Below are 18,480 nucleotides of genomic sequence, written 5' to 3'. Positions count from 1 at the left end.
TATGGACTACTGGATCCATAAACAGACTATCTTATTGGACTCATAATGAACCCAGAAAGCATTGGGATCCGCCCTCCATTTATATCTGTGTATCTGATTGACTTCATCTGCTAGGTACTCTTGTGGGAAAAATACAGATTCCAACCATAAATTCTCTATGTATTGAAAATATAGGGTTGGGGATGTGGCTCAAGCGGTAGGGCGATCGCCTGACATGCGTGGGGCCCTGGGTTGGATCCTCAGAACCACATTAAAAAAATTTAAAAAATAAAGATGTTGTGTCCACCGAAAACTAACTAAATAAATAAATATTAAATCAATCTCTCTCTTTAAAAAAAGAAAAAAAGGAAAAGAAAATATATGTATAGCAATCCTACATGTCCATGACACCTCTGATTCAAACAATGGTGACCCAGGATCCAGGTTCAGGTGATATACATTTGGCTACTTGTTCTTCTGTGTGTAAGTGGTACTTCCTATTGTGGTGACAGTTGTGAGATATGTGTGTGTGTGTATGTGTGTGTGTGTGTGTGTGTGTGTGTGTGTGTGTGTGTATATATAAAGAGAGAGAGAATTTTTTAATATTTATTTTTTAGTTTTCGGTGGACACAACATCTTTATTTTATTTTTATGTGGTGCTGAGGATCCAGCGCCCAGTGCATGTCAGGTGAATGCATTACCACTTGAGCCACATCCCCAGCCCAATAGTAGTGATATTTTAAAAGTAATGTAAAACTTAACCTTCTAGACCTTTTAGTCATCTTTGCATTGTTGTGGCTGAAATACCTAACAAGAACAACTTAGAGGGGTAAAAGTTCATTTGGAGCCTACAGTTTCAGAGGCCTCAGAGGTCTTAGTTCGTGGATTGGCTGACTCCAGTGCTCTGGGTCCAAGTGAGGCAGAACATCATGGCAGGAGTGTGTGATGGAGAAAAGTTGTTCACCTTACAGCAGCCAGGAAGCAATGAGAGGAAAGGAGGAAGGGGCTAAAGGGAAGATACACTCTTCTATGACATATTCCCAGTGACCCACATCCTCCAGTTACGTGCCCCTTCTACAGTTACCACCCAGTCCATTCAAACTAAGATGGACTGAATAGGTTGTAGCTCTCACGATTCAATCATTTTACCTTCAAGCATTCCTGTATTATTATAGGTGTTTTGGTGGGAGCACCTCATATCTACACCATAATATACACTCAACCTACTCAACCTCAGGAAAGCTTAATTTGCAATGTGCTAAATTTAACAAGGATGCCTTCAGGTCTATCTTGCAAAAATGTCCTTGCCTTTCAATTATATATTATAACTTCAGAGACAAGTTGACTTATTTGTTTACCAATAATAGTTGATTATTAATTAAATTTTATTATTGTTTATTTGTTGCATTATTTCATGGTTTGGGCTATAAAAAATTATATTGTATAGACGCTTTTCTAGTTAGGACACATCACCAAGGAAAACATAAATATTCCTTTCCCCTTGTAGCTTACCAGAGAAATATGTAAAACGTTGCTCAAACAACTATGACTTTACCTAAGATGTTTTTTTTCTAAAAAATTGGGTGACTTTTCAAAATAAAACAACCTAATGTTTTATTCCATTATTTATTTATTAAAGACTTACATAGTGCTAATGAATTTTAAGTTCAAATTGACATGTGGCATGTTGCTTTTATGCCTGCTTGTTGGTGGCAGTAAATAAGCTGGGCCTAGAAACTTTCCCTACTTTATATTTTCTTTTTCATTTCAGTTTTGTTATTATTATCTTTGTGATTGCAAAGCTTAACAAAACATCTATCTTTTAAATAATTTTACATGTATAATATAATTTTGTTAACTATATACACAATGTTTTACAGGAGATATCTATTTTTTTTAAAGAGAGAGTGAGAGGAGAGAGAGAGAGAGAGAGAGAGAGAGAATTTTTTAATATTTATTTTTTAGTTATCGGCAGACACAACATCTTTGTTGGTATGTGGTGCGGAGGATGGAACCCGGGCCGCACGCATGCCAAGCGAGTGCGCTACCGCTTGAGCCACATCCCCAGCCCAGGAGATATCTAGAAGTGTTTCATTTTGCATGATTGAAACTCTATACTCATTGTAAAGCAAGAGCCCAGTTCCCTCTGCTGGATCTTTGGCCATAAACATTATTTTCTCTCTCTATGTGTTTGAGTATGTTCCATATCTCCTATAAATTGAATCATAAAATATTTACCCTTTAGTGATAAGCATGTTCACACTTAAAATTCACTTCTTGTTGATTCACATTGTAGCATAAGATGATTTCCTTCTTTTTAAGGTTAAATAATATTCCACTCTTGTGTGTATGCTGCTGTATTCATTCATCCATCAATGAATATTTAAGCTCACCCCATGCAATGGGGTTACTGTGAATAATGCTGCAAAAAATGTAGAACTAAGATTATTTCTTTGGGATCCTATTTCCATTTTTTTTACATAAATATCCAGATATTGTGTTGCAGAATTATATCATGATTCTAATTTTATTTTCTTGAGAAACATCTATATTGTGCTCTATGGAACCTGTAAGATTGTACATTTCTAAGAGTTTGCAAAGATTTCATATTCTCCCCATTCTAACACTTTTCTTTTCTTCTTTGTAAATGTTTTTTTTTTTCCTTTTAATAATGACTTTTCTAAAAGGTGTGAAATGACATATCATTGTGGTTTTGTTTTTCATTCCCAGATGATTAGTAATGCTGAACTGCTTTTCATATACCTGTAAGCCATTTGTGTGTATGTGTGGGGGGTGTGTTTTCAAGTAAAGAATGTGTGTTTCTTTGTAAGCATAAAAAAAAGAAAGAAAGAAAGAAAAAAAAACCAGAATGCTGGATGAATATTCCATTCTTCTCTCTGGGAGAGACCACCCAGCTTAAATTGACCTCTATCTGCTATGGATCCTTTGAATGTTACCAAGCTGCCCAAATCTTCTGATTCTCAAGGAACAAGAGGCATCTAGAGTGCATTAGGTCCTTTCTTCACTCAGAGACAGATGAAACAGAAACTAGTTTTTTAGGCCACTTTCAGAAAAGTCAGAACACTGGACATACTTCCCAACATTTGCTACGCTCAAGAGACACTAAAAGTTAAAGAATTCTCTAACTCTTTCTGCATGGAGTTGAGGTGGTGAGGACTTTGTTATGTCAGGTCATACAATCCAAATATATGATTTTGTTATCAGAGGTCTCCTCTTTTTTTTCCCCCCACACTCATCAATTAAAGAAAGGACAGAGGAATTTTATATTTTACTAGCAAATGACTATCATTTTAGATAGAAATATAAATAGAAAAAAAATTACTTAAGCAATTGTATAACGTATTTTGTACTAAAATGGGGAAATATTGGAGCTGTAAGACATATATATCTCTATTTCTATCTCAATACCTATATCTATGTCTATATAGATACCAATTAAAACAAAACTATTTCCAAAAATTTATAATGGATAACTGTTTCTACATTGCCATCCAAATTCTGAAAGAAATTTGTTATTGTTTAAAAATATCAGAATAGATCTTTTATGTTGTTGTTTTTTTGTTTTTAATTTCATTAATCTGGGCTCTGATCTTAATTATTTTCTGTCTTCTCCTGGTTTTAGAATTAATTTGTTCTTCCTATACAAAGGCCTTGAGGTATAACATCAGATGATTTATTTGTGATCTATTTTGTTAATATAGGCACACAATCCTATAAACTTTACTTTTAGAACTGCCTTCATACTGTCCCAGAGATTTGGGATTTTAATATATTATATCTCTGTTTTCCTTTGTTCCTAAGAATTTTTTTTTAATTTCTCCCAATTTCTTCTATGATTCATTCCTTATTCAGAAATGTATTATTTAATCTTCAGGTATTAAATGATTTCTGCTTTTTATTTTGTTATTGATTTCTAATTTCATTCCATTGTGATATGAATAGAATGCAAAGAATCATCTGTATTTTTTTTTTTGTATTTGCTAAGACTGCTTTGTGTCCATGGTATGTTTTAGAGAATGTACTATGTATCATTGAAAAGAAAGTAAATTTCTTTGTTGGTAGATGAAATATTCTATAGAAACAAGTATGACTATAACACAGTGCATTCCAGTTTCACAAATAACTACAAAGCACCAAGTAAAAGGCAATAAATAGTTAGATGTAATACCAGGAGGACAGAGGAATGAAACAGGGAAGTGTGGAGGGGAGGGAAAGAGAAAGTACTGGAAATGAAATGGAGCAAATTTCATTCCATGCATGTAGGATTATGTTAAAATGAATCCCAATATTATGTATATCAATAACACACTAATAAAAACATTTTAAAAATATCAAGATAATTATACTCCTGGGGCTCTGTGATTTTCATAGCTATTTAGTAGAACTAAGTCAATGGGTATATAGAAATATGTTTAAATATTTTCCAAGGTTGTTATCTTTGTGCATGTTAACATAACTATAGAATAAGGAGAACAATCTAAAGAAAGCCCTTCTTTTTTTGTATATGACAATTGCTTATTATGTTCTCATTAATGAATGGTCACCAGAGGTGATCTCTATTAACTATAAACCCTTCAAAACTAGAGACTTACTATGTATATCAAGTTCTACTAGTATGTGTTATTTGTTTATTAATCTTGATAAAATTCAGAAAGTTTGAAGTAAATCTCTTAAGAGAATAATGTTACCCATAGAAAAAACAGTCAACTTTTGAAATTATTGCACCTAAATTATTCTTACATTTCATGATATGAATTAATGTCAAACATTGTTTAAGGATCAAGAAAAGGAATTAATGACAACAGTCTTAACTATCCACCTTTTACACCTTGTAAGGGATCATGAAGAAAATTTCCATTTCAACTATAAATAATGATTATCTAGATATCAAAAATCTACTTCCTGGAATAAGCACTTTGGTAAATAATATTTTTAATGTATAAAATGTTTCCATCTACAATGGATACCTTTGTGATTTTTCTTTTTTTTTCTTTTTTTTTAAAGAGAGAGAGACAGAGAGAGAGAATTTTAATATTTATTTTTTAGTTTTCGGCGGACACAACATCTTTGTTTGTATGTGGTGCTGAGGATCGAACCCGGGCCGCACGCATGCCAGGCGAGCACGCTACCGCTTGAGCCACATCCCCAGCCCGTGATTTTTCTTATAGTATATACTATTTTGAAAATCATCAATAAAAACAGCTTTGGGGAAAATATAAAAGGCTTTCTTGACTGAAGTTAATTTAATTATAATCATGTTTTCCTCAATATTATAATTATTAAATAATAGTATTTTTTAGGAAAACTTAAAAGAAAGTTAACTATAAATAGTGTTAGATCTGAAAAAAAAACCCATGAAATTCTCTTTTGTTATATCTCTGTCATCCAAACTTTATCTGGGAACCAGTAAAAATCTTTATTGGCATCACTAATCTCATTCCCCATGCTAAAAATCATAGTCTAAGACATTCATTCAGTACACAGTGGTTTGAGCAAAATGGTTGTTAATTTGTCTAATAATTTCCAAATATTTAGATGACTAGCTCAAATGCTCTTGACAGTTGCAGCTGCCTTTGGCTTATACTCCAAGACCTTTACTCCTCTTAATGTTTCATTCAAAGGATGTAGATGGAACACAACGAAATCCTGCTTTAAGTTTTGTTTGGCAGCCATACTCATTAGGCACTACCAATGTCATAGTGGTTATCAAATATTAAACATATCCTGTGCACAGGAAAACCCTTTAATTTTTTATTCCAAGTGCAATGTCTACCAGTTAGCGTTACATCATGAAGTAATTACAAAACTGTTTGTGTCCATCATGAGAAAAATACAATAAATATGTAACATATTTTGCATCTTTGTTAAAATGCTTAAAATAATTCAATTCTAGCCTTAAATACAGTTGAATAGATTACTCTTCAGCAATTATGGTTAAGTCCTTGATGACCAAGAATAGTAAGGGGTATTTCTTTAATTTTAGAAGGGGAATTTTACTGCTTGCAAGTAAGGTATTTGAATTCAAACCGATATATCTTGAATTCAAACAAATGTAATTCTGTTTTTCAGGATGTTGGATACCATATAGTTTCTGCCAAGAGAGAGGATAACAGTGAACTGCATAAATATATTATAAAACAAGCAATATTACCTCTTAGAAATGTCAATAAGTTATTATTTAATCATGTATATTTCCTATAATTATGCTTCACAGTTGTGTTGGGGGAAAATATAACAAAACTCTGAATGAAACTAACATACAAATATATCAACATAGCTTACAAACACATACACACAGAGACATTGACAGGTTGTCCCAAAGAATTAAAGAAGGTCTTTTGCAGAGGGATTTACCAGATGCTTTAATCTATTAAAATGTTACTGTAACAATATGTGTTAAAAATTTTCAGGCAAAGGCACTGTGTCTATTTTAACAAACACATATGATCTAAAGATATTTTTCAAGTCACCCTTTTAAATATTTCTTAAAACAGGATTCCTGGCTTAAGTTAAATAATTAGTTATTTATAACTTTATGCTTAAAATATACAAGTAACAAATTTTCATTAAAAAATTAATACCTAGAATAGGTTGAGATGATTACATGACATCTTTCTTGTCTTTCCTCCTTTCTGCTCAGTGTCACATTACAGGTTTCTCATTGTAGAAGTGGAATAAAATGAGAGAATGGCGATCATAATACTTAAAATTAAAACTGGATTTTAAAAAATTAAACAATAATAAATATTGAAGCACAGGCATTTAATTTGGTTGGCACTATATTTGGATCTTAGATCAAAGACCTATGTGGAAAACTTTGGTACCCATTATGGTACTGTAGGGAGGAGTTAGAACCTTTAAGAGATGGGGGCTAGTTGGAGGTCTTGGGTCATTGGAAGCTTGCTCTTTAAGGGGATTTTAGGCATCTCTATGTCTCTGTGGCTTCTGTTTTATAACATTGGATGATGTGTCAGTTTTTATGACAATATCATGAAGTTTTTGTTGCTATAACTCTGTAGTGTAATTTGAAGTCAGGTATTGTGATCCCTCCAACATTTCTTCTTTGGCTTAATATTGCTTTAGCTATTCCAGGTCTTTTATGCTTTCATTCCTTTATTATAGTTTTTTTTTCTAGTTCTGTGAAGAATATCATTGGTATTTTGATGGGGATTGCATTGAATTTGTACATCACTTTCGGTAATATGGTCATCTTAACAATTTTAATTTCACCTTTTTGTGAACATGGAAAGTCTTTCCATCTTCTGAGGTCTTCTTCAATCTTTCTTCTATGGCTAGTTTCTTCAGTGTTTTTACCAAGAATCAGAATTTTGTTAAAGGCCTTCTCTGCATCTGTTGAGATGACTATGCATTTTTGTACTTAATTCTATTTATGTAATGAATTACATTTATTGTTTTGTGTGTGTTAAACCATTCTTGCATCTCTGGATTAAAAATCAAATTGGTGATGATGTATAATCTTAATTTCTCCCCTGACTTATCACTCATTAACTATTCAGATGTGTATTGTTCAATTTCCCTATGTTCATGTAGTTTCTGCAGGATTTTTTGGTGCTGTTCTAGTAAGCACCTACTATGAAGCCTAGGGTGTACCTACCAGAATGTGAGTAAAATAGTCACAGAGAAGAGTGTCCCCAGGTGGATCCAAGTTGGAAAGAAAAGGAGAACCCAGATCACTTATTCTTTGACTCTGGTGGCTCCTGTGACCAGCTCAAGTGGGCTAAGAATCTGACCTGTCAAGATTGTGTTTGTGGGCAACATAGTGCGGATCCCCTGCACCACAAGTAGAATTCTTGGGAGGCTCCCTGACTTTACCTCTCAACCACCTCCCAGAGATTGGCAACCGCTAGGCCTTAGGGTTATGTCCATCTCCCCAGAGCAGATACCATTCAAAAAACTTCAAGGCCTGATTATATCTGTTTCAGCTTTCATAACTCCTTCCACAGACCTCCGCAGCAGCCCCACACTAAGAATACCTGGATGTGGTCTGTGCAGACAAAACTCCAGAACCATACTTCCCATTCCATTCTACCTTATGCTGGTAAAAAGGGAAACTGAGAGTTATTTGACCAGCTTCACTCTTTGGACACTCCAAATGGCAACTCAGCCAGCAACACAAAATAGGAAGAGGTTAACATCCCAGTCTCACATGTATATATTCACCCTCTTCCAAGAAGAAATGGAAAAGACAGTTGAGTATAGACAATGATCATCCATTCATCCATTCTCATTAACTATTTTTACCCTCCTTCACTTTTTATTAAGTCAGTCTTTCTCTCTCCTTCTCTCCCTCTCTCTCTTCAATCTCTCTCTCTCTCTCTCTCTCTCTCTCTCTCTCTCTCTCTCTCTCTCTCTTGTCTTGCTGTGCCATGGACTTAAATACATATTTTTGTTTGTTTCTTTTGTTTTTATTTTAGCATTTTAAATGTAATTATTTTTCCTTGCTTTATCTTTTGAGGGTTAGGGTTTTGGTATATATACCAAAAGGAGAGCCTCAGCCCTCTATGGCCAATTAAACATGGAGCACTTTTCAAACACAAGCTCACAATACAGCCTCTAGATCAGCTAAGTTCAGGCTACTTTTCCGATATCAAGTTTTTCTGTATCGAATTTGTTCGTTGTGCTTCTCCCGGTGTATCCTTTACCTGTGGTAAACCAGTGGCAGTGCTGTTGCCACTACAGTCTGGGCTCCAATTTTTTTGTTCAATGTACCCAAATTTCTGAGTCTCTAAGACACTCTAACTTCCCAATACTGAAGTTCTGGGAAATGCCTTTTTCACCTACCTCACTGAGAAGCAGCACTTTATCTGCTTGAAGCCTGACCAATGGAACAACTAGGACCAAAGCCTTCTTCTAATCCACATCTTGAATCTCCTATTTTGATGGCAGAAAATGTGTTATTTTTCTTCAGTGTTTTTACCAAGAATCATAACTTAATTTTGTCAAAGGCCTTTTGATTGCAGAAAATGTGTTATTCCCTCCACCCCCTCCCCCCAGGATTAAACCCAGAAGTGCTATACTGGGCCACATTCCTAGCCCTTTTTAATTTGTTTTTTATTTTGATACAGTGTCTTTGCTCAGTTTCTTAGGACTTTCCTATCTCCTTAAATTGTTGAGGCTGCTCTTGAGCTTCTGATCCTCCTATCCCCATCTCCCAAGTGGTTGAGATTACAGCCATGTCCCATTATGCCCAGCCAGAAAAGGTCTTCTTATGAAAGAAGCACAATCTATCCATTATTTTGTTTGTCAATTGTGCTTTTGTTGATGTATCTAAGAAGTTTCCACCTAATCTAGGGTTACAAAGATTTACTTATATGTTTCTTCTAGGATTTTTGCAATGTGAGTTTGTACTTTAGGCCTATGACCTATTTTCAGTTAACTTTTATGTATAGTTTGTAGTAGTCTCATTTGCATGAGGCTATCAGTTGTTTTAACACCATTTGTTGACTATACTATTCTTTTCTAGTTTTATTTCCTTGATACTCTTATAGAGAAATAGTTGTTCACAAACGCAATAATTTTTTTCTTGACTTTTAATGCTATTTATGTATCTATCTTTATGAAAGTACAATTGATCACTTCAGGGTTGTAGTGAGTATTGAAATGAAAAATATTTCATATTTATATTTGATTCTTCTTTATGAAAATTATTTTGGCTGTTCTGTATTATTCACATTTAATATGAAATTTAAGATTTGCTCATCAATATTTAAAATAAAGTCAGCTGGGATTTTGACAGGCTTTGCAATAATTCTGTAGATCAGGAAGCCCTGCTATCTTAACAAGGTTAAGTCATCCTGATCCTTAAAATGAAATGTCTTTATATTTGTTTCAGCTTCCTTAATTTCTTTTAGAAAAAAAAGGAACACACACACACACACATACAAAAAAGAAAGAAAAACAACCAACCCAACCAAACATAGGCAAAGAATTGAATAGAATCTTTCCAAAGAAAAACATAAATGACCATCATATATATGAATAAGTGGTCAATATTACTATAATAAGGGAAGTGCAAATTAAAACCACAGTGAAGTATTACCCCATATCTGTTAATAATAATAATAAATGTTAGTGTAAGTATGGAAAAACTGGAGATCTCACTGCAGGCAGGAATATAAAATGATAAATTGACTATGAAAGCCAATATGGCGGTTGCTAAAAAAAGCTAATCTTTAATATTAAAACCAATTTTAAGCTAGAATCATGAAATTCAGAAATCTCAGTTTTAGCTATACATCTAATAGAATTGCATCCAGGACTTTAAAGAGATCCTGCTATCTCATGTTTATTGCAACTACACTGTCTACTTCCTATTTATGTGATACAGAAGTGAAATAAGTTTCCAGAAGACCAAGGAAGACAATGGAGATAGGATATGAGATACAGTTTTTATTGAGAAATACTTACATAGGAAGTCCATGGTGACTGGCTAGACAGATGTACCTGTGATGTACACCGTGCCTCTAGTACCTCTTCGGAAATCCCAGTGGCAGTGGATAAGACAGTACCTCTGGTACATACAGGGCCTCAGTAACTCACCAAAGTAGTACCTCCTATCCCTCTCCATGCTTTCTTCAGGGAAGTCACCTGGATGAACATTTTCTTCTCTATGATGCTCTGGCCTGTTCCAGTTACCACTAGGCAGGACTTCTGTAGGTTGGGATACAGAATCACCATCAGCTTGGCTTGCTTTGTCCTAGTGAATGATGAGCATTCCAAGAAGGAACTGTCTTGGCATGCATACAAGAAAGTAGTTTTCTACTGATAACACTAACTTGCACTAATTTCCAGAATACATGAGACAGAGCCAGTGTCTTTCCACATGATATGTATCTAAAAATTCCATCCTAGATCTACTTTCTTTGTACTTTCTCTTGTCTAGGATTTGGGGAATGCAAAGGTACATTCAGGGACATGGTGCTTAGTGGTCCCTGTTTTCTGGCTGACACATTAGTGTTACTTAAAATAGTCAAGAGATAAAACAACTCAAATGTCTGGCAACAAGCAAATTTCAAAAAGAAAATATGATATATTATTCAGTCTTTAAAAAGAAGGAAATAACTGACACATATGACAACACTGGATGAACCTGGAGGATATTATACTAATTAAGACAAGCTGGTTATGGTAAAAACAAATTTTTCATGATTCCAAGTATAGGAGATATTTATATAGCTGAATACACAGAAACTGAGTTTAGAATGTTGGTTTCCCAAGGGTAGAGGGGAGGAGGATATGGGTAACTGATGTTCAACTGTTATAAAGTTTCATATATATAAAATGATTTAAATATAGAGGTCTGTTGTACCATAGGTGACTATTTTTAACAATATTGTATTGCTCACTCAAATTTTGTTAAGAGGATAGATTTAAGAGGATTAAATAAAATATAGCATTAATTTTTTTAGAAAGAGAGTTAATCTCATATTAAATATTCTTACCACAATAATAATTTGCAATGAGTGAAAGACTTATATACAGAAAATTATAGTGTTTCTAATCAGTTTTCATCTAAACAGTTTAAAAAATTTCAGAGTTTCAGAGTTTCAAAATTCACATTCCAAAAGTTGAAGACACATGCTTCAGGTTTAAGAAATTCAAGTTTTACTTTTGAGACTGAATTATATACAATGTGTCATATTTAATTACAATTCTTTTTTTTCTTATCTCTGTTTGACTAGGTTTTCTTAGATATAATAGTATTTGTAAACACAGAGTTTTTCATAGCTGCAACATATAAAATAGAGTATGAATGTTGGAACACAGTCTGGTAAATATTAATACTGCTAAAATTTAGCTGTGCTCACTAGGAGAAAAAATGAAAAATTCCTTTTTCTGTCATTGTTTCAAAGTAAGTAGATATTTGTTTTACTTATTAATTTTGTTTTATTTTCAAAGTTCTGAAAAATGTTTTGAATAGGAGAGGCTTAGGTTTATTCAATCAAATTTGCTGAATCTGGAAAATACACACATTCATTGAGAGACAATGGTCATTTGTGAGCACATATGGGATGGTTATTAACTGGCTTGTTGGAATTCAGTTTGTTTTGGATATAGTGCTAGTATAAAATTTAATAAATAACTTTGTGATTTGAAGTAACTCTATCTTCTTGGCATGGTTGTTTTAATAATATCTAGTTATCATTGTTCATTTGCCTTTTGAAAAGCATTAGCAATTTCATTCAGTCATTTTACTTACGATTTAATCCATATCTTGATGACTAAAAATCTATATTTAGCCATTACTTCTGCCTTTAATTTTTTATTTTTATATTCATTTGTTTTCCACTTATAAACACATGTACCATACACCTTTAGAAGTCCATATGTCAAAGGCAAAATCATTACCAACTTCTCCAAGACTTATTTCATCCCTTGGTGTTTTCATTCATCTTAAGTGATTTGATAAAATCCTAGATAAAGTAGAATGACAAGACTCTTCCTTAAATTCTTCTCTCCTTACTCTCCATTTCAAATTTGTTGCTATATTTCCACTCATAAGAAAAACTTGAAAAAATATACTTCTGCTTGTACTTCTTTTTTTTTGACTCAGATTGCTTGTTTCCTGAACTATTTCAGCATTTTACTACCATTTTTTCTATCTAGTTTTTCTGCCTTTAGTCTTATTTCCATAAATTTATTCTCCCCACTGACATCTGAGTATTCAAACTGTAAGCACACATATATAACAACACTGTCCCTGGTCTCAAATCTATTCAATTGTTTCAATCTTTCCTTCATTAAAATCTAAATGCTTTTATTCAATTTCCAAGAACTTCAATCCAGTGACCTGGCCTTTACCTACCTCATTAGCCTCCTGCTTCCCTCCTTCTAGTGCTTTACATTGCTTTTATATAGAACTTCTTTTAGTATACTGAATACATCATGCTCTATTTTATTACTTAGTCACTTTTTGTTACTGGCATTAGTTGGCACATTGAATTTTTAACTCACTTATTTCTGAATTGACTTCTACCCTCTCAGAAATTCACCACCTTTAATTTGTTATTGTTATTGTGATTTTGGTATTAGCGATAAAACCCAAGTGTGCTTCACCACTGAACTGCATCCAAGTCCATTTATTTATTTACTTATTTATTTTTATTTTGATACTGGATCTTGCTAAATATCTGAGGGTCTCACTAAGTTGCCCATGGTGGCCTTAAATTTGAGGTCCTCCTATCTCAGCCTCCTTAGTCATTGAGATTATATTGGTGCATCACCATGTCTAGCTAATTGATTTATTTTTTATACTTGGATACTTTGGATGGAGAAAGGGTAATCATTAATAATTATTCTGAAATAACGGGACAAACTTGGGCTGTCTCAGGATAACTAGGAAGTATAGTCACTCTACCTATGCTTTATTTCTAAGGAAATGTTTTCAAAGATAATATCAAAAATGTGCTTCATGGCTGACTTAAAAATCATTCAATACTTTTCCGATGCTTACAAGTTACTTTTTTTCTCATGATATACAAGGTTATCCAGGTCTACTTTTCCATCTAACTTTCACCATTGGCCTCCTTCTTTGTAAGAAGTCACACTTTCTTGCACCTGAATCCTGCTTCCTGAAAAACCACAAACACTTATTCTTCAGTTAAATTCCACCTTACTTGCAAACCTTATTCTCTATTGAAATTATACTTCACATTCTTGGCCACATGCTCTTTCTAAAGATTAAAATAATAATGTTCTCCAAGTGGATATATTCATTTAATTACACTTTACTGAGGTTAAGATACTCTTAAAGGTTGTGAGGGTAAAAGAAGTTATGAATTCCTTCCCTTTATGTGACTTACATTCTAATAGAGGAGACAAACAATAAAATAGCTGTAATGTAAATAATATAATTTCAGAGAAAAATACTTTGAAGTTAAGGAGATTGGTCTGGTACAGTGGAAATATTTTATAGAGAGGGATAAGAAAAAAGCCTCATCTTGCAATGTAGTCCCTAATTAGAGCAGGCTTTTTGAGGGATAGAAAACATAGTCATAGCATTTGTTTTGTTTTGTTCTTCATCCTTAGTAAGTAACTTAGTCCTACTACTTTGTAAATTGTCTCTAAATGTCTCTTAGTGAGTTATTAATTACAATGCAAATATACATAAAGATAGCCTAATGTTTTTCTTCAAATATTGCATTTGTTTAAAATATTTTTAATATTTTTTTCACATTTTATGATTTGATAAAAGTCAAATTAAAGGTGAAGGGAAGATAGAGTTATGAAACAATGTGTCTCAATACAAAAAGGAAAAATCAAAGAGTGGAGAAAAGTTGACAATTTTTAAAACAAAACTATAAATTAAAGAAAATAGGAATATAAATACTTAAGAATAAAGAAAGATATTGTAGTCTTTTCAGTACATATTGCCCAAGCTATCGCAGGTATAAGTTGGTAACTTTATGTTACCACAGAAGTGCTTTCAGAGGACAACATTTTATACATTTTTTAGCAAATCACAGTGGTGGGAAAATTGCCAGCAAATCCTAAAGCTTTAATTAGCAAATTTTATTGAAATTTCTCTTTTTGTGAAAATCAATAAATCATGCTTAGTTTAAATGATTATATGTTCTGTTGCATAGAAAAAGTAACTAAAGCATAGTTAATAATTATAAGCATAATTGAAGCTAAAATTTTTCTGCTGTTTAAGAAATAATTCATAAAGCAGAATCCTAATCAAAGAAATGCATTGTCCACTAGTTAATGATGATAGAACTCTTCATTTTAATTGTGATATGGTTATATCATTAGACACAAAATACTCCTACCTTTGTTTTTCATGACTCATCCCCACTTTAGTCCCTCTGCAAAGTGGTATTATCTGTGTTTATAAAAAAAAAACGTAACTGAAAACACGACTTTTAAGTGACTTGTATTCTTTCTTAAAATATTTTTATTAGTTGTTGACGGATCTTTATTTTATTTATTTATTTATTTATTCATATGTGGTGCTCAGAATTGAACTGAATGCCTTATACATGCTAGGCTAGCGCTCTACCACTGAGCCACAACACCAGCCCAAGTGGCTTGTATTCTTAATGAAAAGATTTCACTCCATAATCTTTAGAAATTTTATTAATCATGGTTTCACAAATGTTTAAAATCATAGTGGGTTTCTATCTTATGTACAGTAAAAAATTAAGCATCCATATGTCATATAGTGTATATTTAGTTTCTTCTTAAACACATTGGGCAGCACCAAAGTAGCAATTAAAACCACATAGAAAATTTTTAAAATATAATACATGATAATCATTTTTGTGTTAAAATGCATTTCACATCTGTTTCTTAAAAGGAGATTTTGAAATTAACTCATTTGCATTTTTAAATAAAATATGAATGAATTCTTAAACATTGAACATAAATTAGCAAAATAATTCGAAAAATATCCTGTTTGATGCAGAGAATATTATCATTCTGATATCATTTTTCTATTTAATGTTTTTTGCCTTGTGATTAATATTTTTAAAATTACTTTAACAGCTACATACCATTGTCTTTTCTGTAAAAACTGTTTTATAATTCCTCTGTAAGTGAAAACATAGTATCAAGGCCACTTCCACAAGGGTGAGTCAAGTATTCACATATTTTTTTCATTTTCCTGTATATTCAGTTACCATTTAAAATATCACAGGGTATTTATTGTTTGAGATTTAAAAGTAAAAAATAAGTAAGCAACTGTTTTTCTTAAATTAAGAGTTTCATTCAACAAATTGGAAATAATCAACCACCAAATATTGCAGATATTACCTAAAGATGCATAACTATATTTAAGATAACATTTAGGTCATTATAATTTGTAAACCTGTAAATATTATTTTATAGTACAGTATTTTTTATGTATGCATATTTATACTTGTGCATACACATATAAATATATTGGATGAAATTGCTTTACATTTATAAATATATATATAATACATAATGCATATATAAATCTATGGAGAGATTTTATTTCAAAATCCTGGTTGGGAGATGTAGCTCAGTGGTATGGCACTTGCTTCTCAAGTGATGAAGCCTAGGTTCAATAATTTACATTTTTTAAATGATTATCGAAAAAATTATTTCAAGAAGATTCAGAAAGATTTTCTTAAGACATTTCAACAGTTATAAATTTTATTAATTATATCACAACACAATTTTACCTAACTGTAGTTTTTATCCTAATCCAAATGCCTGGGTTGAGCATATTCAATTTTCATGTGGTATAGCATTCTTTATCACACCTATCCTCAAACATATAAGTTTTGGAATACTAATTATATTTCCACAAAATAATTATTAATCTTTTTTTTTGGTACTGGGGATTTAACTCAGGGGCATTCAACCACTGAGACACATCCCCAGCCCTATTTTGTATTTTATTTAGAGACATGATCTCAATAAGTTGCTTAGTGCCTCACCAGCCTTTGTGAGGCTGGCTTTGAACTCATGATCCTCCTGTCTCAGCTTCCTGTACTGCTGGGATTATAGGCATGTGCCACCACACCCAGCAAGAATTATTAATCATAAAGGTAAATACTGCCCAATTTTCTATAATGATTCATTCTGGGTAATTTTAATTTTACATGGTTTAGTTTATTGATATTTATACATATATAATGACTGAAGCTAATATTCTTATACAGTCTGAACAAAATATATAAGATATCCAAATATTTTTAATTAATCAGTTAACAGAGAAAATATTATCAGCTTCTGCCATCTTCCTAATTTTAGAGACCCACTTGTCACATATCTCCTAAATATTATGCTGGGCATTTAAATTGTAAATAAGCAAAATTGCTCATTACTTTATCCTTGTTTTGTAAATACTGGATTATGCAGACCACACTGTTCTATATCAAGTTTTGCAACCTAAAACACTAAGGAATCTTTTCAGGTTAATAACATATGAGTTTAGTTTAAAAAGTCCTCTAAATCTCACATATTAATATTTCACTTCCTATCCTGAAGATCATCTTGAGTATAACCTTGAGTTTATGATCACCCAATGCTTAGCATAAGTTTAAATATATATATACACACACTGTTTAGGATGACACCTGAGAAAAATTCGCCTGTTCCTTCAAGATAGATGAAAAATGATCCTTAGATTCAGCACATGATCAGAGACCTGCAACTTAAAATCATGTGTTTGCATTTGCTAAACCCTGCCTCAGTGTGATGCTATACACATCTCCACTTTGATGCTCTTGGTTGTATTTTCTGCAATCCCATCATTAAAAACAAACTTCTTTATGTCATGGTATGATAATTTATCAGAGGATTTCTAGGGGAAGTTTGCTTCTGCTCATCATCTAACTTCTTTTTATCTTAGGCACATAAAACAATTTAACTATGTCCTACATTGTGATTGCTGCTTACTAAACATCAAAGATTTGTGATTCTCTTTTAGTAGCTTTTTACAGTATGGTTATAAGTAACATGAATTTTAAGTTCTAACACTAAATGCTCGAGTTTTCCTTCAGCTGATTTTCCTCAGTTATATTTTTACCATCCTATATATACTTTATAAGCTATTTCACATGCTTTTTATATAGAAGTAAGGAAGAAAATTATATAAAGATATAGATAAGCTAATAAAAGGAATTCACTTTTCAAAGAAAAAGATAATTGGAGGGTTAGGCCCTTATTTTTGCTCTTAGGAATTAAAACTTACAGAAATTTGTGAAGTAGGCATGCATTTATGAAGTTCATTTGGGATTACTGTTAGCATTTGTCATTATTATCACAAACATGTGGACTCATAAATGTTTTGCAGAGGATGGATGAAGTTCTAATGTGTTACCTATGTAATATATTTTAATTAACTTACCATCACATTTAATATTCTATGAAAGACAAAACTTTCTATTATATTATTCAAATTAATATTGATTAGAGAACTATATTTATCTAAGAATTCAATTTATACTATTACTCCTAATTTCTTTGTTTCGTTTTCATTTTGTTTCAGTGCCCACTGTCAGTCTTTATAAATCTGATGAAAAATAGTATGACTATAAAGATAAGAGATTTTAATTGATAATGAGATATAGTATTCATAATAAATTTTCAATAAAATAGCACTGAATTATCTCTCAATTTATGCCTTCAAAATATTTTACTGTTTTAGGGAATAGGGTTATGGCTCAGCAGTAGAGATCTTGCCTAGCACATGTGAGGCCTTGAGTTTGATCCTCTGCACCACATAAAAATAAATAAATAAAATAAAGGTATTGTGTCCAACTACAATTAAGAAATAAATATTTGAAAAAAATTACTGTTTTAGATTCTTAAGGGTGCTCAAACAATATAGAGCATGCTATATCATAAAGAATTCAGAATGTAAATTAAAAGACCTTGATCACAAAGCTGCTTGCCTTCAGTGCAATCTTGAAGTAAGTTTCCTCAATTCTACAAAGCTGCAAATTCTTAAGCTGCTAATAGAGAAAATGGTATTTTTTTCTTATA

This window comes from Ictidomys tridecemlineatus, chromosome 3, assembly GCF_052094955.1.
Source record: "Ictidomys tridecemlineatus isolate mIctTri1 chromosome 3, mIctTri1.hap1, whole genome shotgun sequence".
Classification (NCBI taxonomy): Eukaryota; Metazoa; Chordata; class Mammalia; order Rodentia; family Sciuridae; genus Ictidomys; species Ictidomys tridecemlineatus.
This window is presented reverse-complemented; position numbering follows the sequence as displayed.